Source organism: Sus scrofa, chromosome 1 (genome assembly GCF_000003025.6).
Source record: "Sus scrofa isolate TJ Tabasco breed Duroc chromosome 1, Sscrofa11.1, whole genome shotgun sequence".
In the NCBI taxonomy this organism is placed as follows: domain Eukaryota; kingdom Metazoa; phylum Chordata; class Mammalia; order Artiodactyla; family Suidae; genus Sus; species Sus scrofa.
The window spans coordinates 190,282,303-190,309,764 of NC_010443.5; the positions used below are offsets into that span (position 1 = coordinate 190,282,303).

Below are 27,462 nucleotides of genomic sequence, written 5' to 3' on the forward strand. Positions count from 1 at the left end.
CTTGGAAAGTTTAATTTTAAGATAGTTTCCTAAAAGAATAAAGTAAATCAAAAGAATTAATGGTAGGAACATTTTTATGAAGATTGTAAGACAAAAGTTCTTGGGGAGCGTTTTCCCCCCACCTCCCCCCCCCCCCCCCCGTCCCAGAGCTCCCAAAGCAAGCTTGAAAGTATTCTGTATTAGTTTGGGGGTGGGAGTGGGGAAAGTAACTTCTTAAACAAAAATGCAACCTGACAAAGCACCTGTCATTTGTGAATTTGAAGCTCAAAGAGACAATTTTGCTTTAACTTTGAATCTCCCCCGTCTTTTAGGCTGTTAACATATTACTTGGAACTAATACACATTTCTCCCAAGGAGACTATTAGAAGTGCTTGAATTTTAGCATCTGCTTGTTTCTACTAAGGCAGTGTATTCTAGTGTAGAGTAAGATTCTGATCTTCTTTTTGAATCCACTGCCTCGTTTTTTTTCACTCAAATTTCCTGTGTCAAACCACTGGTTTACACATAATTGTGTTCTCTGCTAAATCATTGTGGCTATATGCGCCAAGGCAAATGAAACTTGTGTTACTGCTTGAAAGCTGCAACCCACAGTTTCACACTGCTTCCCACACTCACACGCATGTCATTTTTATTTTTAATTTTAATTTTATTATTTATTTTTTTGTCTTTTTTTAGGGCCACACCTACAGCATATGGAGGCTGCCAGGCTAGGGGTCAAATTGGAGCTGTAGCTGCTGGCCTACCCCACAACCACAGCAATGCCAGATCTGAGTCGCATCTGCAACCTACACTACAGCTCACGGCAATGCTGGATCCTTAACCCACTGAGCGAGGCCAGGGATCAAACCTGCGTCCTCATGGATACTAGTCAGATTCATTTCTGCTGAGCCACAACGGAAACTCCAGTGTATCGTTTTTAAGGGGGCAAAAGCTCTTTCTGATGGCAGTTAGTTTTGATATTCCTTTCTCATGTTTCAACTCTGGTGACAGATTTTCAGTTTAATATTTTTAATTTAGTTTTTTTAATGTTTTATTTCTGTATATTCAACCTGAAGTATAAGTGACCATTTTCATTCTCAAGCTGGTGCAAGCAATTCTGTGGTTTCCACTGGAAGTGGCTGCCAGGTTGGAGAGCAGAGTGGGAGAGAAGAAAAAGATGCACTGAGGAAGTGGGCAAAGAAGCGGAACTTGAAAAAGAAGAAATGATCTTTTTAAAGTATTGAGACTAATTGTCCCATGTTGCAATTGGCTTGCTCCTCCCTTCTGTGAGAGCGGGCTCATTTATTGAACCCCTCCTGGTCCTAGGCCTGTAATTGGGCCAATGGAAAGAGAAGCCCTTGTTCTATATTCTTTCTCATAGCAGGATAGCCTCTTACCCTTGTAATTGATGGCTTTGGTATGTTCATGCCATCCTATATATTATTCATTTGCTCTGCACAACAAATGTTGGAGGCTGATGTGATCCTCAGTAGGTAAACAGTGAATCCAGACCCTGATTTGTTCTCGGCTCCTAGAGGAGCCCCAGAGGCCAGACACAGCAAGCTCAGACTGGGATGCTGAGGTCCAAGATCTTTCTAGGCCATCCAGCTATCTTGGGAGGCATTTTCTTGTTTTCTCTTTATTCTACCTTGGAAGAAAACTGTCCTTTAGGTGTTATAGTCCCACCCACCTTGGGGTCTTACCAGCTTTTGGGATAAAGTCTTTTTGCAAGGCTTTCCTTGGATCTCTCTTTCCTAAGCCTAAAGACTGACATCGACCCAGGGAAAAGGGACACCCTCTCAAATATCAGGCATGAGTTGAAGAGCTCTGGAAGACTGAGCTTGAGATTTTCTTGAGTTTTATCTGTCATCATCAGGAAAAATCTCTTAATGTAGACCTTAATCTAGAATTGGAAGACAGTCAAAGTCAAATAAATGAGTTCAGCTTAGGGTATGATACCTTATCATACTTGTTATTTGCCTAGTTTTACCCCAGTCACCATTGGCTTCACCCTGACTACTTCTTCTACTTTCATTGACTATTGATGATAAACTGTTAAGTAGTCTTTTTGTTCAAAATTCTTCACTTGGTTCTCAAAGTGTGGTCTGTCAGATATCTGGAGGTTCTAGAGTTATTTTCAGCAAGTCTGAAGTTCGGGTCTATTTTCCTTATAACACTAAGATGTGATTTGTTTTGTTTTCAATATGTTGACATTTGTACCAACAGTCCAAAACATATGGTGGGCACATTAGAATGAATCAAGCCACCAAAGTGTAGAGCTATTGATGTAGTCAGGGTATTCTTCATTGCCACATAATTGCAGATGGAAAATATTTCACTTAAGAATATCTTTGATGGGAGTTCCTGTCGTGGCACAGAGGAAACAAATCTGACTAGGAGCCATGAGGTTGCCACCTCGCTCAGTGGGTTAAGGATCCGGCATTTCTATGAGCTGTGGTGTAGGTTGCAGACATGGCTCAGATCCTGCATTGCTGTGGCTGTGACATAGGCCGGCAGCTGCAGCTCCAATTTGACCCTAGCCTGGGAACTTCCATATGCTGCAGGTGCAGCCCTAAAAAGCAAAAAATAAAAATAAAAAATAAAAAAATAAGAATATCTTTGATGGAGCAGTAAGCATTATTAATGTTCTTGCTCAGCCCATGACTGTATATCTTTATAATATTCTATATGATGAAATGGTTAATTATGGATAAGGCACTTCTGCTATATACTATAATACTATTGTATCTCAAGGAAAAACACTTGTAGGATTGAGCTAGCCACTTTTTTTCCCCCCATAGGGAACCATTTTAACTTAAAAAAATGACCAACTATAGTTATGGAGACTTGGGATTTTGTCAGGTATTTTCTTGAAAATGAAGGAAATGAGCTGTTACTTCAAGGCAAACAACTGTGAGTATGATGCCAGAGATACAGTTGGATCCTGCAAGCCATAGGTAGAATTTTGGAAAATTTATATCCAACAAGGGAACTTGTCAGCTTGCAGTACTTAAAAAAGACTTTTCTCTGAGTTTGTTGTTGATATTAATTAACAATCCTAAATTTTTAATATTGTCAAACAGGTCAATGTTTGGAAGAGGATCTGCATAATTCAGTAAACACATGTTTTCAAAAATGACCAATCCAAGGTATTATAAAACCATACAGGGGTCAAGGATCCATCTAAAGCATAAGATGGACTAATGGATTTAATGTAACAGGATAAAAAGTTCATTGATTATGTTTTTAGATTCTACATTGCAGTTAACTTTTTAAAAACTACCCTTTGTCAAGTTTTGATGTAGTATCAAAGAAGAATATTCACAATTACCTGAAAAGGCTATTAACACTCTTTTTCAACTCCTCTCTGTGCAAGGCTGGATTTTGTTTCTATACTTGCACTGAAACAACACTGTGGCACTTTGAATACAGAAGCAGATCTAAGAGTCCAGCTGGCCTCTCAGTCACACATTAAAGAGATTTCCAAAATCGTCAAACAATGCCACTCTTCTCACTGTTTTGTTTTAGAAAATAGGGTTATCTTTCATAAAAATGTTATTTATGTTAACAAGCAACAGACTTGTTATTGTTTTAAATTAATCAATATTTAAAAATCTCTCCATTTTAATTTCTAATATGGTATGTATTGGTAGAGAGAACCCACATAAACCAAAAAGTCTTGAGTCTCAATTTTTAAGACTATAAAAGAGTCCTGAGACCAAATTATTTTTAGAATTGCTAGGTTATTTTTCCCTTTTATCTCTCTTTTAGAAGTCCAGCCCTTTTCATTTTAGTGAGAATTGAGAAAGAAGGAACTGATAAACATTTGTGTGTGTTCTGTTGGGGACTAATGTTAGGTGACAATTAGGTGATATGTAACAGAATAGTTCAGCTTTTTTTTGAAACTGGAATCCTTTTTTTTTTTTTTTCAAATTATGTTTACTGTGCAATATGCTTCTTCAGTTGGTTTTCGTTATATGCCCTTTCTCATAAAAAATAGGGAGGTCAGGAAATGACACCCCAACAACCCAGAAGCCTATGGTGGTTTCTAACTTTAGAGATGCCTGTTATGGGTAGCTTTATACTAAACTTTTGCTTGATTTGAGCAGAACAAGGCAGTTTGCAATACCTCTGAGCAAGTGGTCAGAGCTGTAAGTGCTAAAAGCTGAACTGAAAAAAAATAGCTCAAAAGGCTATTGACAGAAGCATCAGCAGATTCACCTTATGTGACACTCAGTTATTAGCCAGCATGTTCCTCTGAAATCAAGGTTCATACAAAATAGAATCTGACTAGTATCTTCAGTTTCTCAAGCCTCATTTTTTTTAGACGAAATTATACTCATGGGGTGTTCTCTCAGTGGAGCTGATATTTGGGGGAAAACAGAAATGATTTCATTTTCTGATAGACAAATTAATTGCTCCAGAGTCTGGTTTCATTATGCTTCAATCTCATTTCCAGCAATCCAGAGCTCTCTGCTCTTTTTGTTTCAAATGAACAAGGCAGCAGAGGTTCTGTTTGCCAGGCCAGTTGCACTGACATCACTTTTATTAGGTTGTCCTCAATTACATTTGTGACTGTGGGCAGGTAAAGAGGCAGGAAGACCTGTTTCTTACCTTCTTACCTGAATCTTGTCTTCAGTGCAGGATTTCATCCTGGTGGCTGAAATTTCTGTTCAGCACTAGATTACTTCCTGCATGAGGTTGAGAGTGGGCAAGGGGGTTGGGGTTGCAGAGGTCTGGGGTTGCAGACACACTGTGTCAGAGATTGCCTTTGATTTTGTAAGTGGCCACTTAGTTCTAACACTGTTTTGGAGAAAATCAATTGCTATCTCTCTGAATTTACATTTGGTTACAAAATATACTGGGTTGAACGATACTGAATTATTACTGCTTGGGCTGGTGGATCAAGAGAACTCTCTGCAAACATACAGAGTATTTATGCATAACATTAATGGAAGGTGTATATGCACGTCTGTGTGTATGCATGTACTTACTAATGACACTGAGTTTATTCTTAGAAACCTGAAAATTTGGTGTGTGTGAGTGGAGATACAAACAACTAGACAAATTAACATAATATGCCAGTGGTAAGGGATATGGAAAAAATAGGGCAGAAGAGAGGGACAGAGATGAGGGCTGTATGTGCTATTCTGTTCAAATCATGATATTTGAGCTGCGGATCTGAAGGAAGGGAGGGAATGAACATGAAAGTACAGAGACCCTAAGGCAGGGGCGTGGTCAGTGAGTGAGTGAGAATTAGCAGTATAGCCAGGAACATGGCTGAGCCCTGAGGTCCAGGGGAGGTATCAGCATCATTATTGGCAAAAAGTCAGCACCCTGTTTATGTCGCTTCCCTTTTCAGGAATGTGCCTTTGTTAATTAAGTGAAGTTCATCTATATTTTCTGCTGGCTTACCATTTGGCTGATTGAACATGGTCTTCTTTCCCCTTTGGCTAGGGGCTTTCAGAGCACCATACTGTATCCATTTATAATAATTGAATATAAGCTGCTTTAATAAAGCAAAAACTTTTGAATTTATCATGAAGACTTTCCCAAGTTCTGTGAATTCCATCAGAGTTTCTTATTGTTCTAAGCTACCTTAGGATCCATTACACAGCTCAGTAAGCAATCTCCTGGGATAGACCATGATGGAAAAGAATATAAAAAAATAATGTATGTATATGTGTAACTGGGTCACTGTGGTGTACAACAGAAACTGGTACGACATTGTAAATCAACTATACTTTAATTTTTTTTAAAAAAAAAAGTTCAAATAGAAGTTCCCTGGTGGTCTACCGGTTAAGGATTTGGCATTGTCACTGCTGTGGGTTAGGCTTGATTCCTGGCCCAGGAAAACTTCTGCATGCTGCTGGCGTGGTCAAAAAATAAAGTGTGTCTTTTTTTAAAAAAAGTTTACAAATACTGTCTGGAGATATATAACATGTCTACATACTGCTAAATATAATTAGCTATAATTCAATTTTAGATACAGGTTATTAAGAAATTACTCTTGGGAGTTCCCATCGTGGCTCAGTGGAAACAGATATGAGTAGCATCCATAAGGACGTAGGTTCAATCCCTGGCCTTGCTCAGTGTGCTCAGGATCTGGCGTTGCCATGAGCTGTGGTGTAGGTCCCAGATGCGGCTCGGATCTGACATTGTGTAGGCCGGCAGCTACAGCTCTGATTTGACCCCTAGCCTGGGAACCTCCAAATGCTCCAGGTACAGCCCTAAAAAGACAAAATAAATAAATAAATATTTTAAAATGCTCACTTAAAAAAAAAAGCTCTTATTTGTACACCTTACCTATCTTTAAAAAAATGAGAAAATTTAGGTTCATTTAGGGTCTTCTGTTCTTGAATATGGAGGTAGGAACTGTCATTTGTTAAGTTTTGATAAACCTTAGTGACATGTCTACTAAACATTTGGAGAACTAAATAGGTTGAAGTTCAGTCTGGGTACAGAGGGGACTTATACCTTTTGGAAGGTTAATTCTTACTGCATTTTGATAATATTTCGTCTTTCATGTAAATGAGGGCACTTCCATTGTCTGAGTCCTTATATTAGGATTTACCAAGTACTGCAAATAGGGCCTTCAAAAGTATGAAATGGCAAGAGAGAATCTATTCTAGAGCGATGGAATCACTTGAGAATTTTGAAAAATACAGATTCTCAGGCCCCAGATTGAATCAGAATCTCTGGGGAAGGGGCCTGAGAAACAGATTCTTAATAGGCACTTTGGCTGGTTCTAATGGTTGGCCAAGTTTGGATCCCCCTAAACCATATCCTAAATCATAGCTAATTTGATTAATGGAAATTTTTGGTGATTGGCAATTTTGTTAGTTGGAAAGAAAAAACACATAGGGGGGAAGAAAAAGCAAACACTGCATAACAAGTATGTTACTTTGGTATAGTCTTTTAAGGGTTGACAAAACCCCAAATGCATTTTCTAAAGAACCTTGAAGATGTTGTGACAGGAACAGGCCAGGTTACAGTTTTTGCACTTTCAGGAGGGTAAAATATGAGGCTCAGAGGCTAAGGACATTGCTAATGTCTACACTCAGTGCTAGTGCTGAAACTCAAACCAAGATTCAACGTGGTAGAATCAGGATGGGAATGGTGAGTCTGAGACAAGTCTTAGCCCTCTACCCTTCTCTTTGAGTAACTGTAACTGAGTCCAGGAAAAGGCAATTTAAAGTGATTCCAATTACAATAGGAGCCAATATTTAAAAAATAGTATATATGTTTTAAAAGATTTGATTGGTACTGTCTATGTCTTTAAAAATGATGACAAAAATTATGAAAGTTTCTTTCATCTTTCACTCATCAGTGTTTGGATCACTGTGGCACCTATGTGCTAATTCTTAGAACCAAGATTGGATCAAATAACTCAGTATGTATTTTTTCTGACTGATTTGAAGGCTTGATACCTTCCACTTTACACTGACTTTCTTGGCACTCTCATGAGGAGGGTTATTTTTACAAAAATATTTGAAGGTGTCATTAGTTTTTCCAGAGGCTGGTCATGTCTCTATCACTTTTGATCTCATCTTTGTTGGTGGTAGACCTGACATCTGGATTTACTTTGTAAGGGACTTATCTGTGATTGGAGCAGCTTGTCAACCAATTTCAAGACCTGCATCAGGTGTTCCTTTTACCCTGTTCCTTATTTTTATTGTGTAAATTGTATTGTGGGATGTAGCTGATACTCAGAAAATGAGAACAGCATCTGTTTACATGGCAAGCAAGAATAAAGCAGTTTTAAGCAGGGGGGAATATCAAATACAGAGATTTTTTAAAAGTGGTCAATCTGCCCCTTGATGGCTATTTTCATGCTTTGAGCATTTAGTTTATCTAAGTGAGTCTCACTATTATGGGAATTTGGGTAATGACACTCAGATGATGCATTGGGTGTCTCAGTAAAATGAATAACTGGTAAAGGCGTAGTAACTCTTGAATAAGTCAGTAGTGTTAGGTATCACTGTGTAGAAGGGATTGCCTGGGTACTGCCTTCTCAAACCCCCCCCCCCATTTAAAGAAGTTTTATTGAGGTATAGTTTATTTACCAGGTTGTGATGATATCTGCTGTACAACAAAGTGACTCAGTTATACATGTACACACATCCATTCTCTTTCAGATTCCTTCCCCACATAGATCATCACAGAATATTGGGTAGAGTTCTCTGTGCTATACAGCAGGTCATGGTTGGCCAGTCATTTCATATACCCATATACCTCATTGTAAATATACCAATCCAAAACCCTAGTCCATCCCCTCCCCACGTCTGTCCCTTTTGGTAAGTGTATGTTTTTCAAAGTCTGTGAGTCTGTTTCTGTTCTGCAAATAAGTTCATTTGTATCCTCTTTTTATATTCCACATATAAGTGATAACATACTGGTACATATATATGATGGAGTATTACTCAGCCATAAAAAATAATGAAATAATGCCATTTGCAGCAACATGGATGGACCTAGAAATTATCATACTAAGGGAAGTTAGTCAGACAGTGAAAGACAAACACCATCTCATCTAATGGTTATTCAGAATCCACCTGAAGGAGTGTCTAACAGGATGGGGAGTGGTCTTTCCAGCAGTGAACTTTAGGAAGTTCATTGACAAAGACTGAACTTGACTCTTGGAGGGAACCACTGATTTTGTTACACATATTAATAAGTGATGATTCAGTAGGACTTTGATCCTGCCTGCTGGCCCCTCAGAACCCTGTGGAGACACTCAGCCAGGATCCAGAAGGAACTGTTTCCACATCCTGCTCAAGTACACCTGTGACCTGTCCTGTTTTGTTTCACACCTCAGCCTCAGGTGTTGCACATCCTTAGTGGAGGAGACTTTAATTCCTACATTCTTGGTCTTGCCTCTGTGAATGCTCCAAGGTCTCTCTCTAAGTCCAGTCTTTATGGGCCCCCTCTCTGATACCCAGGATACTGGCTGTGTGCTGACTGTGTTTGTTTGATCGTCTTCCTCTCCAGCCAGGAACCATGAACTACTCAGGGGCGGAAAGTGGCCCCCAGGCAGGTTCTGTTTTGTATGTGGCACAATGCCTTTGAAGTATTTCAACTTGGACTCTTCTGACCAGGCAGCGTTCTCCAGGGCACCACGGTCCCCAGCACTCCCTATTGTCTGAACTCCATCTGGCCTCATACCTCTGTGTCTCCACTCAGTTTGTTATCCTGAACCTGAGCATTGGTTCAGTGCTTTTCCTTGGCAGTGTGTAGAAGCCACAGGGCACTTTTAATTGTCTTTTAAGAGGAAGGATCACTTCTGTGCTGGAGTCAACTGAAAACACTTGCCCTCCACTGAAGACCTTAAAGGTTCCTCTCTTGCACCATCAGCATCCCAGCTGACCCTGGCAATGCTCCCACTTCTGGTTTTGGGTCATGCAGAGGAGCTTTGAGGGGGAGGGAAGGGAGAGAAATCTCTCTTTCTTTTTAAATCCAGGAAATAATTCAGGCTTTTAGAAAATAGGTCACTTTAATGATGCCTTCAGCTTCCTGAATGCCCCAAAAGTTCATTTCTCATGTTAGTGTGAATGCTCTTCTTGACAGAATCACACAGACAGAATCCCCTGAGGACTGTGCTCGGGATCTCTTACAATGCTTACTGTGCTGAAGACACGGGGGCGGGGCCCGTAGTAGAAGGGCATCAGCTTTGGCCTGTGGACCTGGCTCTATTTCTGCTACTTCCCAACCCTTCATGACCTTGAGTGATGGTTACCTTATGTGAGGAATGTGGGGCTGGTGGTATCTACCCCCCAGGATTGTTGTGAAGGTTACCTAAGATGATACACACATGCATGCACACCCGCAAAGTGTCGTATGATGGCCTGATACAAAATATGTATCCACCCATTTGGGAAGGAAATCCACTTCATTTCCATGTCCTTTGTGGTGAATCATCTAAAAGGCACTGAGTAAAATATGATGACATAAGCCTTCTTTCTCAGCCATTGTTTCAATTCCTAATCAGCAGTCAAACCTTGTATGTATTTCATGCTGGGGAGGGTGCAAGGTACATTTTGGTCTTTGTGTTTAAGTGCCTTTGATGGGAGCTGCCAACGAAGCCATGGACAGGAGAGGAAGTATTGGAGGATTCATTCTCTGTGAGGGAGCACTGCTTTCCTTGTCTCCTGCCTACTGGGCCCCAGAGAATGTCGGTTGTTCCTCTTCCTAAGTCTGCCCACCATAGCCAATGCTACATCTTTTCCCAAGTCACACCTTGAGGATCTAGGTCACACCTGGATTGCTGCTGCTGCTGCTGCTGCTCTGTCTCATTGTGAGGGCTGTTATGGTGTGTGTGTGTGTACCTGCCATGGTCCTCCATAGGGCATGGTAAGCCAACAGGATGGGCATTAGGCTCTACTCTCCTGTCTACCATGACCCAGAGAACAGTGAGTCCAGGGAGCTATTCTTTGGGCTCATACTGAAAACCAGCTTCCATGGTTGGCTGGTTTCTTTAGCACAGATATGCAGTTGCAATGAGTACCTTCTTTCTATAGCTGTTTTAAAATGAATGTGTTAATGTTTTAAGACATTTCTAGGTCCTAGAAAGAAGATGTGTTTTAAAAGTAATTGCGTGGTGCTCTCGTTGTGGCTCAGCGGTAACAAACTCAACTAGTAGCCATGAGGACTCGGGTTTGATCCCTAGCCTTACTCAGTGGGTTAAGGATCTGGCATTGTTGCCGTGAGTTGTGGTGTAGGCCAGCAGCTGTAGCTCTGATTCAACCCCTAGCCTGGAAATTTCCATATGCCATGGGTACAGCCCTAAAAAGACAAAAAAAAAAAAAAAAAAAAAAAAAAAAAAAAAAAAAAAAAGTAAATTATGTGTGCTACTTGCTGTTAATTTCTTATCCCTGGAGGACTGAATTTAATGTGCCAGGAGGACATTGTAAATTTTCAGGCAGCATTGGCCCCTGTCCCCTATCTTTTGCCCTGTACAGGGTATTTTTTTAGCCTTGGTCACCAGCCTGATGACCTGACTCAGTGCATTCCATCAACTCAGAGCAGTCCTAGCTGTTTTCTTTGTTATTTATTTACACAGTGCAGTTGGTTCACTCCATGTGCATGTTTTTTGTAGTCTTTGGTCTTTTCCCAAATATTTGCCTTACTTTATTAAATTATTTCTAATTTATCAGTTAAAGTGTGTGTTGACTTCTGTGTTTTAATTTTACAGGCTTGATTGTCTGCTAACAGATGGTGTCTCCTGTTTGAGTCCATAGCAGGGTTTGTTTGCAGGCTGACTTGCTTTGTCTAGAGCTTAACCACCACCCAGTTCCTTCTTAAGAATGGTGTCGTATCCAAGTGAAAATACATTTTAAATCCAGTACTAACTTATTAATTACAATATCCCTTGCATATTTTGAAGGCAAACTTATAGCTTCATTGTGCAGGAAGGAGGAGCACGTGCTGAAAGACTGTTACCTTTCATGTGGATTTGTGTTGGCTTCTTTACTGTGCTCTGTGGTGCCTTCAGGGAGGGTCACAGGGATCTGAAGGGCTACGGGTAGGCTCGGCTGCTTCTGGGAAACCTGATGGATATCATCAAGGTACACTAGGGGCTCTTTTCCTAGGGTCTGGGGAGGAGCTGCTGCCTGTTAGGGTGAAGAGAGTCTAGATCTGGGTGTTTTCTTCCTGCTTTTAGACTCCTGCTTCCTGCTTCAACCATTTCTGGCTCATGGACTGTGACAGTGGGGACTGTGGTGGCGAAGTTGCTCCTTTTGCACTCTCCACCCTATTCTTGAATGCTCCCCTTCTCTCAGGTGGAGCCCAATGGACTCCCTGAGTTGAGGAGGTGGGTTGGAGAATCCAAGAAGACCAAGTCAGCTAGAGATCATGGGATAGAGTACCAGAGAGGAGACAGGTCCCCAGAGAAGGAACTCCAGAGGTATACAGAGTGTCCCTCTTGAGTATTCAACCAAGTACTGATTGAGATAAGGACTTTATCTGGTTCATCCAAAAGAATTAGAACTGTGCCTGGCACTCACACAGGGCCAGGAATAGTGTTTGTCCCTATCAGCCAGACTGAAAAATCTCAAGAGTCACGGAGCATTGAGTATACATAAAGTTCTTGCACCCTAGTGAGGAATAACTAGCCCAAGACTGAGCACTGTTCTGGCCCACCTAAATAAAATCCAAAACTCAAAATCTGATAGGATCCAACTATGTCCAAGTAACTTAACTGTGTCCCCCAAACAAGGCTCAAGAATATTTATAGGAATCCACACCATGCAATACTCAACAGGTAAAATTCACAATGTTTGGCACCCAATCAAAAATTACCAGACATGCAAAGAAGCAAGAAAATATGACCTATAATGGAAAATCAATCTATTGAAACTGACTCAGAAATAACACCGATGTTGGGATTAGCATAACAGACATTAAAACAATTGTGATAACTATTCCATATGTTCAAAAAGCTGACTACAGAGAAGAAAGATTTAAAAAACACACAGAGGGAAATTTGGTCTCAAACATGGTGTGCCTTCAGTCAGTCCTTACGTTACTTAATCCTTACTTCTACCAAATCCACATGACTCACCCCTGGCCCCGACTAATTTCTCTGATCTCTAAGCCCATCCTGGTTCACTCAGTGTTCTCTTGAGCCCGGACCCTGGGGTCACCACTGCAGTGCTAATTCAGGGATGCCAGGAGTCAGCCACCTTCATGCCTGCCATTCATGAGCCATCATTCTACAGTGCTGCTTCAGGACAAAGAATGCACATGGACAAAGAATACACATGCAGAACCAGGTTCCCAGCAAAAAATCCAAGTGTGCTTCTTTTTTTTTCAGCAGTCCAAAACCTTTATACTTGCAAGCCTTGTTTTCCTCTCACATACATTCTTGTTCTAATACTCCGATTTAAAAAAAAACAAAAAACCCTGCAATAACTTACATCTTTATGTGCCTACGGCCCCTCAGTATGGCTATCTCCTTTCCTCCTTTCTGCTGGTTGTCAAGGAAACCTCTCTTCTCACAAAAGCTACACCCTTTTCCTGGGCAAATTCATCCGCTCTGGCCCCTCAGTATATTCTTGCTTGCTCATTTACTTGATTTGACTACACTTTGTGCACTCCCTTTGCCTCTTTTGGTTGCTTCTCCTTTGGTCATGTTGATGGAAAAAAAATTCTTCACCTGATCCCCAGCTACCATCCTATTTCTTTTCCCCTTTTATGGCCAATTATCTTGACAGATCTTCTGTATCCACTCCTTGCCACCTACTTACTCCTCAGTCTCTGAGTCTGTCTTGTTCAGACACCTCCTGGTTGCAAAATGTACCAGCCTTTCTCAGCAGTCTTCCACTCTGAACTTGCTGCTGCATTTGGTTCTGTTTCCTGTTCTTCTTTTGAGAGTCTTAAAGCATCACTGCAAATCTCTGCCCTCTGTTTCCAGTGGTAATCTTTATTGCCTCCAACCCCTTATACCATTCCCTTCAATGAAGATTTAACCATCATTCTCTTCAAGAGTCCCATTTACGCTGTGCTTTCACTCAAAGCAGGTAGTCTTGCTTCCTAATTGATCAAGAAAATTGCAGCCAGTGTGAGCTCCCTAAACTGCTCTTACTCCTAACTTTATCTACATTCCCACCCACCTTTGTTCCTTAGGCTTTGTCCCAGAGGATAGTTGTCCTTTTTTTTGCCCACCACCTGAGCTTCCTCAAGCACTTTGCTTTTCCACCTCTAACTTCATTTCTCCCTCTATTGGTCTCTTTCCCCCATCCGTAAACATGGCTAAGCCTTCTCATCCTAAAAATATTTCCAGCAACTCCTTGGGTTCTTTCTAATGTGTTTCTTCTTTTTCATCCAGATGTCTTCAGAGTGTAGCCTAGGTACACTCCCTCCCCTTCTTTGAGTTCTGTTTTCTTCTCCAACCACTACTGAAGCTCTCTGGCTTTCTTTACCACCATTCTGCTCAAGGAGCTCTTGATGAGGTCACCAAGGGCATCTGTATTGCCAAATAAAGTCAGCAGTTCTAGCCCTCATATTACTGCACATCCCTGTTGCATTTCACAATGCTCATCACTCCTAAACCCCAGGGACCTCCACTTTTTGACTTCCGTGACTCTAAGTCTGCTGATAATCTCCCCAACTCTCCCTTCTCTTTGGGCTTCTCTCCATCCCCCTTTGATATGATCTCTCCTGGGAGCAGTGTTAAGTCCACTGCTGTTCTCTCTCACCTCTCTGGGGGCCTGTTGTAGTCTGGGGATTTCGTATATCTGGTCCCAGGCTGGGCACCACCCCCTCCCCCAGCATTCATTCATTCTTTCAGTTAGCAAGCATGCATCTGCTATCCCCATGTTCTGCTGAATATGAAATATTGAGGATGATGAAAGAAGGCATCCTCCCTCTGCTAGGTGCTATGCTGTTCTGATCCTGCTCCCATCTATTTTCCTTCCCTCCTCCTATATCTTAAAAGTGGGCACCTTTCCTTATGGGGTCTTTTATCTCCAGGGAGACTGTCAGTTATAATCCCCACCTCAGTTCTTCCCATGAGCCCTGGTCCAGTGATATCTTTTCAAAGACCTTAGACTCAGACCTGAGTCATCATTTCCCTCCCTTCTCAACCCCCTCTACTTACTCCATTTCTGTCCTTGCTACTTCTCTTCTCCTAGACACCCAAGCTTGAATCCACATATTTCCCCCACCTACACATTTTGTCTCTCCAACTAAAAACAAAAGCAATGTGCAGTTACTGCTCTGTCTGTCTACCTGTGTTCAGACCTTCCCCTCCCCGAACATGCTGATATGTGAGGGTGCAAAGTGAGGCAAAGAGAAGGTAGAAAGAGAAGTAGGCCCTACCATTTCCCATTTCAACAAGCGTTTGCAGAGCCTCTGCCCACCTCCAACTTTGACACTAAGTGACCATGTCAGAAGTGGTATTTTTGGAAGAGACTTTATCCAGACTTTCATTGCCAGCCAGGGGGAGAAATAGGGAAGAGGATCAGCCACTGAGAAATGAGGATGAGGAGTCAGTTTCATGAGGATTCTCATGGGGGATGTTTATGCGAATTCTTTTAACAGCACTTACTTTAGACCATGTGGAATCTTCTTTTCCTTTGGGATAGTGGATTCCTTAACACCATGTCGGGCCAGTTCTGTAACTTTCCTGTTATCTTCCATTTCTTTTCTCAGCTTTATGGAGTACAATTGACAAATACAGTTACAAGAGGTTTAAAGTGAGCAGCATAGTGATTTGAAATAACAGATATGTCATAAAGGATTCCCACCATCTGGTTGATTTACATATCCATCGCTATCTTCAGTTTTTTAAAGTTATTTTAATTTTAGTAAAACACATTAACCTAAAAACTTAACCAGCTTTACCATTTTAAGTGTACAGTTCAGTGGAATTTATTACATTTGCATTGTTGTGCAGTCATCACCACCATTCATCTCCAGAACCTTTTTCAAAACTTAACAGAACTCTTGTGAAACTGAAACTCTACCCATAAAATAATAAATCTTCAACTACTGGCAACCACTATTCCACTTTCTGTCTCTATGAATTTGACTACTCAGGGTATCTTACAGGAGTGGAGTCATACAGCTTTTGTTCTTTGTGACTTGTTTATTTCATTTGGCATAATGTCCTCAAGATTCATCCATGTTGCAGCATGTATCAGAATTCCCTTCATTTTTTAAGGCTGCATAATATTCCATTGTGTATAAATACCATATTTAAAAAAATATCCAGGAGTTCCTGTCATAGCTCAGTGGTAATGAACCTGACTAGGATGCATGAGGATGCAAGTTCGATCCCTGGCCTCATTCACTGGGTTAAGGATCTGGCTTTGCAGTGAGCTGTGGGGTAGGTCACAGACAAGGCTTGGATCCTGAGTTGTCATGGGTGTGGCGTCGGCTGGCAGCTGTGGCTCCAATTCGGCCCCTGGCCTGGGAACTGCCACATACCTCAGGTGTGGACCTAAAAAAGCAATAATAGGTAAATAAATAAATAAAAATTTTTAAAATCCATTTTGTCTCTCAATGGATTCTTGGATTGCTCATCTTCAGTTTTAAAACAGTCTCATGTTAGTATTTTAGACTGAATCCTGTTTGTTTTGGAAATGTCCACCTTACACTCAGTTGAGACCTCCTTAAATCCCCTCCCATAGCCATGGCCTGGCGCTTGGCATGAAGAAGGCGAAATCATTTTTTTTCTTTGGAGATATAGCTGACATATAACATTTTATTAGTTTCAGCTGTGTACCATAATGGTTTGCTATTTGTATAAACTGTGATATGATCACCACAGTAAGTCTAGTTAACATCCATTCCCACATATAGTTACCATACCAAAAAAAAAAAGTTTTTTTCTTGCATTGAGAACTTTTCAGATCTATCCTCTTAGCAACTTTCACATATGCAATCCAGCATTGTTGGCCGTCATCACCATGCTGTATATTCCATCCCCATGACTCGTTTATTTTGTAACACCATTTGCAAGGAGGGTGAAGTCTTGTCCAGTGTCCTCCCATCTCCCCTTCTGTCATCCCTGCTTCCCCTGCTGCCCCAGGAATGATTTTCTCAGAGCCTCCTCCCCTCTTGCATCTTCAGGTTGGGGAGGGATTCTCATGGGGGTTGTTACTGGCTTCTAGAGTATAGAGGCCAGAGATGCTGCTGAACATTCTATAATGCACAGAACAGCACTCCTGGCAAAGAATTATCCTCCCCAAAATGTCCTTTCTCAGCCTAGTTCTGACGTTGAGGGAATATGCGAACCTGGTACTGGGGTTAAGGGACCCTGTTTCAAGGAAGCCCTGCAAGGAGGTGGCCCTCAGATCACCTTTGGGTACTTGGGACCTTTTGTCTTCAAAGAAACTTCTAGGCCAACAGGAAAATTCCCGCCCAACATCCTGCTGCACTTAAAAAATGAAAGAGGATCAGGTTCTGTATGACTTTTATGATGGCTGCATACAGGGCCCCCGAAATTCTATCTTCCTTCTGTCTTCCTCTTTCCAATATCCTTCACACCTGAAAAGGAGGGTCTGGGGCCCAGTACAGGACGGGGGTTAATGTCCCTTCATTGGTCACTGGCGGCAACTTCTGTGTCTCCAGAGGTGAGACCACCCCCAGGGTGTACCTCTTTGAAAGGGCTTCTTCCTCTTGTCGCACCCCAGATCGCTCTGGAATCCCTTTTAGCATCCCCGATTTTTGGTAGTCTTTCCTGAACTTTCATCATTATTTTAACAGCAAGAGCCTTATTTCTAATGCTGTTAGTGCAGTACGGCAGCTTGAAGTGGGCCAGCTTAGGGTTCCCAAAACTGTTGGTTATCCAGGCCTTTGCTAAATTTCCTAGGGCCCTCACATAGGTGTAACTAGTTAGACCCTGTGTCTTTTTAGACCAGTAATACACTTAAGGACAAAATTAAATTCAGTAAAGTCTTTAATTGGATTTTGTTTCATTTACAGAAGCATGTAAACACTAGTTGTGAATATGCAAGACATATTTTATGATCTGAGGCTGTGTTTGGTGCATGGCTTCATCTTCCTTTATAAGGAGTCCATGCCATCAGTTCTGGACCCACAGCTTGGGAATGGTCTCAATAGTCAGTCTTCTTTAAAAAAAAAGAAAAAAGAAAAAAGAAAAAAAAAGAAAAGAAAAAAAGAGAGAAAAGAAAAGCGCCTATAGGGTGATTGAATCTTTATCTTCCAAAACTTGAGAGTTTACATGAAAGCTTCTAGGTTGAAAGTGTGTCTGTGTGTACAGCTGGTTTGAGTGTGAGGGCTTTTTTGTGGATGAGTCTCAGGGCTGATGAGGAAGCCTTGCTGGAGTTGTTGCTCTGCTGGAAAGGTACAGGCAAGCTCATCTGACCCGCTGATTGCACTTGACAAGGGAGAGTGTGTCTTTTGCCACCTCAAAGGGCAGCTGTTTATTGAACTTCTCCACCCTGCGATTGTTTTCCATACGGAATGGTTCCCGGAGAAAGATCTAACATCTGCACAGGTCTATCCTGTTCCTCCGAGGTGTTTACCAAAGTGAGTGCTGTCCTTACGTTCACACTGCGAACTGCACGTACAGCGTGAGGGTGGGGCTGGCCTTCGGTGTCCAGTTTGGGGAGGTCAGCCTTTGAAGCCTGTGAGGTGTTTGACGGGTTAAGCTCATTCGAGTCGTTCATTAAATATTAAGTCCCACACTTGCCCTGTCCTAGTGATAAAGGGTGAATGTGACAGCACCCCTGCTTTCAGAAAGCTCAGAGCATAGAGAGGAAGGTGGTCACCTAAACGCAGTCAGCGTGACATGGGATGGTTCGTGCACGAGTGGCCAGGGAACCTCCTAGAAGAAGGTCTGAGGGCTTCGAGAGACAGAAGATGGGGACAGAGGTGAAGCCGGGCTCTCAAAGAGAGCCATGTGTAATGCGTCACGTCAGTTCTGTCTTTGGGTCTGGAAGGATGAGCCTGGGTGTCGGAGTCATGTCCTACAATATCTCAGAGACCCTCAGAGTATCAGGAAGGCTTTGTGACAAGTTAGGCAGCTGAATTTATCCCTCTGACCCCAGAATCAGAATTTTCCTTTTGCTTGGCATCAAAAGGTGCCACTTAGTCCCTGGGTTTTGCATTGGAATTGGTAAACAGAGCTCACCGACCAGCCTTGATTGAAAACCCCTCCAAAGCACTCCCACAAGAACAAGGACACTAACTGAATCCTGGGCCATTGTGTGTCTTGGGAATTAAACACTGTTGCTTCCTAAATTCCCATTGTGGTTTCGAATGAAGAGGCCATTGTTCATTTTCCTTCCTAAAAGAAGCCATATATTTAACTTCTGGCTTTCTGCCTGACTGATGGAGGGGTGATCTCCATGAAGCCAACCCCTGTGGCTTCCCATCGGGACAAACCCTCAGCCTCATCTGATCTTCCCCCTCTGGTTGAAGTTATTTCGATTCTACCCCTACTCAGTAGGAGTCTTGTATTAAGTCCGACTAGGTGGCTACATGGCCTTGATCCCCACCTCGTGTTTAAAGATGAAAAGGTAAGGTCTTAGCTCTTTCAGCAGCTAGAGATTCTCCAAAAGACCTATTGTGGGAATTTAAAAGCAAATGTCTGATGGAAAAATCTGTACTCTCTTAGGACTTTGAAGCTCAATACAAAAGAGTCTTTATCAGTTGTTGAATAGTTTGGGTCCAGGCAGGTGTCCAAGAGCAGAAGTTTTCAAACTTATTTTTAAGCAACAAGATACTTTTTTTCCTCCCCAAATGAACTCTTCAAGGATCCAAATACCCTAAGCTTTCTCACTCTCAGCATGATTGACATTTTGGAGATGATAATTCTTTGTCTGCCAAGAATTGGGGCGGGGGGAGCTGTTCTGTGCATTATAGGAAGTTGAGCAGCATCTCTGGCCTCTGCAATCTAGATGCCAGTAACAATCCCACCCTCACCCCTTACATCACATTGTGACAACCAAAAATATCTCCAGACATTGCCAAATGTACCCTGGGGGGGTGGTAAAATCACACCCAATTGAGAACCAATGCAGTACAATATATGAACTGATTTTTTTTTTCTTTAAAAGAAGGAATCAATGCTTTGGAAGTGGGACTAAACTCCTTCTGAACTCTGCCAAGGGTCCCTGCCCCTCACTGTAGTATTTGTGGAGCTCTGAGCTATACAGATGCACAATCCCAGAGGAGTAAGTTGTCTTTTTTAAGATCTGGGAGGTGGGGAACTGGGTACAAATCACAAAAGCTAAAATTAGAGAAGCCCACACATATTTTGAATGTACACCGCACAGTTACGCGTGCACGTTATGTACCCTCTGTAGGTGCTTTTGGGAGTGTGGGATAAGGGAAGGGAGATGATCAGGTGATAGTCACTTGACTCCTTATGCGCTGGGCTTTGGCCACCACAGTTTGCCTTGTTGACCAGAGATGCCAGCTGGAGGCCTGTGGCTCTCAGCCCTGTGACAGAGCCCACCTTGGCTGCATGAACTCCAGCTTCCATGAGACTCAGCAGAAGTGGCTTTGCTCAAGCTCGGCTCAGAGCTGCAGCCTCTTTCAGCCAGATGCTGGCTGGATCCCAGTTTGGACCATAGTTGTTTCCAAATTACTGGATGGATTTTTATACTTCGGCGCTTTGTACTTAGGGAGTAACATGTGCTTCTGGACAAGTGTGTGAGTGATGGCACCTCTCCTTCAGGAAGCCTGGAGTTGTCCCCTGCCACCCTGGGTACCAGTCATGGGGAAGGGGGGCACTTCCAACCTTGGCACGTGCCACTCCTACCTTTCTTCCCTAACCCAGACTGATGAAAGTGTGCAGAAGCCTGTCCCACAAACAGACTCTGTAGCCAGGTATGTGGGCATCAGTATAAAAAACAGTACCACCAAGTGAGTCACTGTCACCTGGGTGCAGACACATGGACTCAGGGAGGGAGGGAACTGGCAGCTTAGAGGGCTCAGCTTCAGCAAACTCCTCCTCGCCCCATACTGCAGCTGGAGCCCAGCATCACATCACTGGAGAGCCTGTGCCTTGCTTGAGGGCTTACCCCTCATCCCAACTAGCTGTTTGGCTGCTTGTGAATGTCTTTATCACTTATAGCAAAGGGACAAAGGAATGAATAGAACTCTCTATTCAATTATCTCTATGTCCATCTGAGAAGCCCAGTCCCTGAAATCCTACAGGAGTCCTGTAGAGGTTTGCTTAAAATTCCTGGATGAGGCTGTTAAGGGCCAGTTGTGATGCTTCTCTATCACCCGCCTCTCTCCTGTTGCTGCTGCCATGGGCTGCAGGGAGGAGCTCAAGGGGACACCTTGGGTTGGAACTGGATAATGGACTTGAGACCACCCCCACCCCAGCCTCCCTGGCTCCTGATGGGGAAAGCTTGCTGTGAGAATATTGAAGAAAAGGTTTCTACTCCTTGAAATCAATCTCGTTTACTTAAATCTTTGGTGTGAATTGCTGTAAGTACACAAACCATTGAACTAAAAACAGCTCAGCAGAGGTCACCACTGATACATTAGTCTGTAGTAGGCATTATCTCGTGGCTGGTTCTAGGAGTGCCCTGTATATAACTGGTTTGTTTTGAAAGGGGAGTGGAGTTTCCAGGACTCTTTGCTGCAGCACCCCAATAAGTGACTACAATTCCTGACTTCTGCACTTTTGTCATCTTTTATCGTCAAAAGATGCAGCCAATTTTAGGTCATGCTGGTAGGGATATGAAAACTAAACAGATAAGACGTAATGTGTTCCAAAGGTAGAAGTTGTAGAAAATATTCCTCCACTTACACACCACTTTCTAATGTGCACATGGTCCCCACATGTAGTCTCTCCTTTAATCATCACCAAGCAGCCCTTGGGCTCTAGGTTCCTTCTCAGCCTTATCTTGAGAGAATTTAGGGACTCTGATGTCATTGAGACCTCTCCATGCCTTCCTAGGATCCCTGAAGGCTCACATTCCTCCTTCCTGCCCAGGTCTGGTTTTAATCTGCTGTTGAAGTTTTATCTTCTATTGGTCCTCCATACTCAGTGTACTTCCAGGTGTGGGATACTCCTGGTGAGTACCTGAACCTGAACGTGGCAAGCCCTTTCACTTCTGTTCACCTTTCATTGCATTCACTCACTGAATTCAGGCATGACTGGATGATGCATTCATTCATGGCTATTTTTATGCTAAGCACCAGGCATGCATCTCCCCACCCCCACCCACCCCTAGTTCTCAATCTGAACAGGTCAGTGTAAGTCTGCGTCTGCATGATAAGATCTTTGGTTTGGGGGCTGGAGACCCTGGGGAGGGCTGGGGGCAGTCAAACTCTGACTTGAGTCAGGTTCAATAAGGCAAGTCCAGAAGGAAGTCCTTTTAGTGGAAGTTAGGGTGGGAGAGGGAGGACAAGAGAGAGGAAGGCAGAGATGCGGCTTGCCAGAGTCAGGGCCAGGTAGGAGTGGATGAGTGGGAAGGTTTGGGTACAGGCAGATAAACCAGCAGGTGTGCTGCTTTTTAAAGAACTTTGCCCTGAGGCCTGAAGGCAGCCATTAAAGGGTTTTTAAGTAGGAGGGTGGCTGGGTGCAGATGGCTCCGAAAGCCTTTCTTAGGTATTTCCAGTTCCTTCTGCTGCTCCCCGCATATAGTGCCTGCTCCCCGATACAGTGCCCCTTGGACTTTGAGCTCGGTTTAGGCATCACCTTCTCTGCATTGCTCCACGTTCCCCAGCACTCTCTCGAATCCCTCCTCTGTCCCACAGCAGCCTGGACACACAGACTAGAAATAAGTCAGTGATTGCATTTGTATTTTCACTGTCTATTCACTTGTGTGTCCTTCCTGCTAGACTACTGGTTCTCAGAGTTTAAAATGCAGATTCTTGGTTCCCACCCCAGATAGTCTGATTTAGTTTGGGATACAGTCTGGAAATCTCCACTTTTTAATAAGCAGAAATATTCTGGTAGCCTGTGAGCTTAATGAGGTCCCATGTCTTACATATGTGTGTACACACTGTACACACACACACACACACACTTTATAATCACACGCTTTCTCTTAATCATATGTAAAGCTATATTTAACATAGTGCCTGGTGCAGATTTATTGTACTAAAAATGTTGGATCTAATGGAAGAAGTTGCCCAAATTTATATGTGTGAGTAATGTTGGAGCCTAAATTAAAGCTCACGGCAATTCTGAGGCCAGGCCCTTTTATAGAACACTACATCACAGCTGCCATATTGTGATGGCCTTGGAGAAGCAGGCTGTCCCCTTGAACCACAGCATCCTAGAGATCCAGAAATGGGAACAATAGATCTTTAACTTGCATTTCCTGGTTTTAAGTTATGTGTTAGTATAACCTGCAAGGATTCTAATGGGTGTTAGACAACTTATTATGACAGATCTGTGAGGAAACAAAATTGTAAAATCTGGCTTTGGCCTCCAGGAAAGTTTTGGCCTACTTGAGATAAAAGGCAAAAATGCACAGGCAGTTGAATTATGGTCTACGATGCTGAAGACCAGGAGATCCTGTTGTGGCTCAGTGGTAATGAACCTGACTAGTATCCATGAGGACACGGGTTCAATCCCTGGCCCGCTTAGTGGGTTAAGGATCCAGCATTGTGTGAGCTGTGGTGTAGGTGTAGGTCGAGCCACAGACATGGCTCGAATCCTATGTTGCTGTGGCTGTGGCCCCTAGCCTGGGAACTTCCATATGCTGCACATGCGGCCCTGAAAAAGATGGAAACAAACCAACAAACAGAAAGGATGGTGAAGACCAGATAGGGTGCTATGCGTGGAACGGCATCAGAGCCAGGCGGTGATGATGAGGAAGAGTGTGCCGGTAGCTGGAGGGCCTGCAGACACTTTGGGATAAGGAAGTGCTTTGAGGAGGATTGGCTTGGGGAAGGTGAGAAGCCAGTCATGCTGAGGAAAGTGACCTGGGCAGAGTCCGGCCAGGGGAAGGGCTCTGGGTGGCAGGCAACCAGTTTGCTACAGACTTGTGTAGGGGGCCATGGGTGTTAATCTGGCAGGGGATGTTGGTTCAGGCTTGGGATGGCCTTAAAGGAAAGACTGAGGATCTGGGTACTTTTCAGTTATAGGCAAATTCAGCACTTTAAAGGTGTCTTGTGCTTGTCCCCAACTCTGTTCACCTTACTGATCAAAGTCTTGAACTTCTGAGTTAAAGAGAATAGCCACATACTTCTTGTTTTGTGGAGAGCCGTGGCCACACTTGAGTTCCACATGAGTGGAAAGCAGGCCAGGATATATCCAGGGGAATTTTCTTTGGCTTCGCCTAGAAAGGAATGTTTTCATGTCTCTACCTGTTCTGTGTGCCCATGCTCTGCTCATGCCGTCAAGCGGTCGCATTCCCTGTGATACCACACATTTGCCAGGGCCTTCACTGAAAAGGCTTAAAACATCAGAACTATGATTTCCTTCATTATTAATCCAGAACACAGTGCTCAGACCACCAGACATATGGTCTGGAATCAAGTTTTCAGTTCACACTGCCCCTGTCATTGCTGAAGCCAGATCCCTCACATCACAAGTCTGGGCAGACAGCCTCGCTGAGAACATTTTCATCAGAAGTGTCACTTGCAGGGTTGGGATTGACACATACGCACTACTATATATAGACTGTGTAACAGGGACCTACTGTATAACACAGGGAAATTGACTAGTACTGTGTGGTAACCTATATGGGAAAAGAATCTGAAAAGGAATGGATATATGTATTACTGTTTTACTTTGCTGTACCCCTGAAATTAGCGTAACTTTGGAAGTCCACTATACTCCAATAAAACTTAAGAAAAAAATATCCCTTTGATCCAGGATAACTTTTTTGAGTCTTAGATGGTCATTTTGCCTCAAGGAAGTCCAAGAGGACTCCCTTGAAAACTCTTGTTTTCTTTAGAGTTTGCCACAAACACTGGCAGAAAAGTCTTCTATTATTACTATTATTTATACGGTTTTAAGTGAAAGGCTAGCGCTTATATTAAAATAGTTTCAGTTCCAAGTCTTTTATCTGCAATTATAGTATGAGGCTTGTGTTCACAGAGGAATTTTCTCACCCAGCTGCAAGAAAATGCGGAAAGTTTTGTTTGAGGAAATTCTGCTCTTTCATCTCTCATGAGTTACTGCTTCAGGAATGCAGTTCACCAAAGTGGATTAGAGACAGTTTGTAATGAGGACATATATGCGCTCCCCAAAGCAGCAATACGGCTCTCCTCTCTGAATTCCCACCATCTCACCAGTCTACACCAGGTGCTGAGAAACACTGAGCCCGTCTGTTCTCTGATTTGAGGCCATAACTGTTTGTTGGGGGGCCCTTACCAAACCAGGCTGTTCAAGAATTGGCCCACTTTATTTCTATGAGCAGAGCTTTCACCTGGCACTTAAATACCAAAAGTGCTTCATCTATGTTGTAGGGACTCTTATTTTGGGAAAGTGAAAAATTTCTATGTCTCATCAGTCACAGAAGATGTTCCCCATTGTTTTGATTCTGATATTCAGTCATTGCCTATGAAAGTTAAAAAAAATATATTTTTACTAGCTAGATTTTTCTTTAAAGTTCTTTAAAATTCCTTTTTTTTTTTTTTTTTTGAGGGGAGAGCAAGGTGGATCAAACCTTGTGTAGCAATAGTGTTTCCTTTTTTGCATAGATGGTTTAAAGAATTTTGAATGCCGTAGTTCCTATCCCACCCATATACCCTGTTCCAAAGGTTAAAAGTAAGCTATTAAAGGAAGCAAAATTTAAGCAAGAGGGAATGATCTCTTAATTGCTATAGAGCACTCCTCCAGTTTTATGTTGAGTTTCCAGTTGATCTGGAGAATAGGGGGAAACATGAAAAGCTTCATTCCTTACAGATCAAGTCAAACCAGTTCCTATTTTCACCTTAAACACAAGTAAGAAACTGAGAGAAAGTAGATCTGAGGGGCAGAAAGAGCACAGAGGATTTTTAGGGCTCTTTCATCATAATTACTATGTCACATTAAGGAACCAATTTGTAAGCTTTGAGCAACAGCTCAAATAGAAACCTGTAGAACTGAGTGAACATTCTGTTTCTCAAGGGCAAATGGTGAAGGTTTATAAATGCTTTGCAGTTAGAGGTATGCTCTCATCCACTGTTTTTGATCTTTGTGATCAAAGGTGGTTGTGAGGATTTTTAAAAAAAGCAGTCTGCGCAGTGGCTAAGGATGCTGATTCCAAATAGAGAAGACAACTGTTACACCCATTGTTGACGCTTTCGGAGCCTCAGGGAGTCCTGGAATCTGTGTCCTCTGGACTCTGCCACGGCTGACTAGTTGTGATGGCAATTGCTAAAATCAAATGTATTTCAGTTATAAAGAACATGGCAAAGATATTAACAGAACTCATTTTAATGAGGCCAGAAGAAAAAAAAAATCTCTGTGTGTGTACTAGGAGCTGTAGACAGAGATGAAATAGAAGCAACGTGATTGAGATTATTTTATTACAATTTAAAAATATTAAAATTTAACTGGATTATTTCCACTCAGCCAGAGATGGTATAAAAGCCTTGGCGAAAGTAATTTTTTCTTTGTTTGCTGGTCAGGATAACATTATGTACATGGAATTTTAAAACGGAAGTCTAGATTTTTTCTCTCCTTCCCGCCAATATGTATGTATAAAAAATAAACATGAGCCCTGACCTTTCTGAGGCCTGTTTTGTCTTCTTCACTCTGTACACAATTTTGGGCAGAGAGTGGTCAGGTGAATTCCATGGAGTTGAATTTTCTCAACAGGAAAAATGGTTGCAAACTTCTCCCCAAAAGTAAACAGCTGTATCAGAAAGCCATGGTAAAAATGGAAGACAAGGAGTTCCCGTCGTGGCGCAACAGAAATGAATCCGACTAGGAACCATGAGGTTGCAGGTTTGATCCCTGACCTCACTCAGTGGGTTAAGGATCCAGAGTTGCCGTGAGCTCTGGTGTAGGTCACAGACGCAGCTTGGATCTCACGTTGCTGTGGCTCCGGTGTAGGCCGGTGGCTACACCTCCGATTCGACCCCTAGCCTGAGAACCTCCATATGCTGTGGGTTCGGCCCTAAAAAGACAAAAGACAAAATTAAAAAAAAAACAAAAACAAAAACAAAAACCCAACTCAGTTTGTAAGTGGAAGATGTGGACAGAGGTTTTTTCAAAGGAAGAAATGTGAATGGCTAATAAAACACATGAAAACTCCTGGTATTTTGAGGCAGTAGGGAAATGCAAGTTAATACCACTCTAAGAGACCACTAGAATGGCCAAACTTTAGAAGATCAGCCACACTTAATATTTGGGACCATGGAGCACCAGAGCTTTTCATATCATTGGTAGGTGTGCAAAGATGGTACAGCCTTGGAAAAATTGAAAAAGATGGGTGGGCACTTTCTTTCAGAACTAAACATATATCTATTCTATGACCCAGTGGTTCTCCTCGTAGATGTTTACCCAAGAGAAATGAAAGCGCATGTCCATGAATGGAAAGCAGATGCCAACTGTAGTATGATTTCTGGTGGAATAAAAGGATAGAGAATGTATTTGAGCTTGATGTTTGAAATGTTTTCTTCTATTAGGGGGTTCCCATGTGAACACTTAGAGAAGGGGATATAGTCCAGTTGTATTACTCAGCTCCTCAGTAAGCAGTGTGTACATAAGGAGTAAATGCTGCCTGTTTGTTTCTTTTAAATCTGTGTTCTTAGGTATAAAAATGTACTTGTGTGTATATATATATATATATATATATATATATATATCCTTATTCTCTTACAGTGTATTTCATCTGATATTCATATGACTTCTCTGTGTTGCTTCTGGTTAGTATTTGCCTTGTATCTTCTGTGATTCTTTTACTTTCTATTTTTCTTACCCATGTTTTAGGTTTGCCTTATAAATGGCAAGTAGTTAAATTTCTTTCTTTTTTTTTTTTTTTTAAGTTGATTGAGATTCTCCCCACCACCATCTCCACCAATTCCACTTTCCCTGCTCTTCTGGTTGGAAGATATAACCTATTTATTTATTTATTTATAAGTGACTCGGAATTATAACACATCTGT

General features: G+C 42.3%; 1 protein-coding gene across 1 annotated transcript in view; it reads left to right on the top strand.

The window, feature by feature from the left end:
• PRKCH (protein kinase C eta) overlaps positions 1–27,462 on the top strand; it is a 234,393-nt gene that overhangs the window by 77,262 nt on the left and 129,669 nt on the right. The gene's annotated exons all lie outside the window — the stretch shown is intronic.